Raw genomic sequence first — 629 nt, 5'->3', positions numbered from 1 at the left:
ATGAAAGTGAAAAGTGAAAATGAAGTCACTCAGTCGTGTCCGACTTGTAGCGACCCCATGGACTGTAGCCTACCAGGCTCCTCTGTCCATGGGATTTTCCAGGCAAGAGTACTGGAGTTGGGGTGCCATTGCCTTCTCCGCAAGGTCATCTAGATTTCTTTCTATTATCTTCCAGGAATTTTATAGTTTTTTCTTCTTCATTTAGCTGTAGGTCCATTTTGAGTTAATTTTTGTGAAGAGTATACATTCTCAGTCTAGAGTCTTTGCTTTCTTTTTTTTTTGGGGGGGGGGCGCATATGGATATTGAAGAAGAGATGGCAAGAATACACAGAAGAACTGTACAAAAAAGATCTTCACAACCTAGATAATCATGATGGTATGATCACTGACCTAGAGCCAGACATCCTGGAATGTGAAGTCAAGTGGGCCTCAGAAAGCATCACTACGAACAAAGCTAGTGGAGGTGATGGAATTCCAGTTGAGCTATTTCAAATCCTGAAAGATGATGCTGTGAAAGTGCTGCACTCAATATGCCAGCAAATTTGGAAAACTCAGCAGTGGCCACAGGACTGGAAAAGGTCAGTTTTCATTCCAATCCCAAAGAAAGGCAATGCCAAACAATGCTCAAA

This window comes from Bison bison, unplaced genomic scaffold (assembly GCF_000754665.1).
Source record: "Bison bison bison isolate TAMUID 2011002044 unplaced genomic scaffold, Bison_UMD1.0 scf7180017864517, whole genome shotgun sequence".
Classification (NCBI taxonomy): domain Eukaryota; kingdom Metazoa; phylum Chordata; class Mammalia; order Artiodactyla; family Bovidae; genus Bison; species Bison bison.
This window is presented reverse-complemented; position numbering follows the sequence as displayed.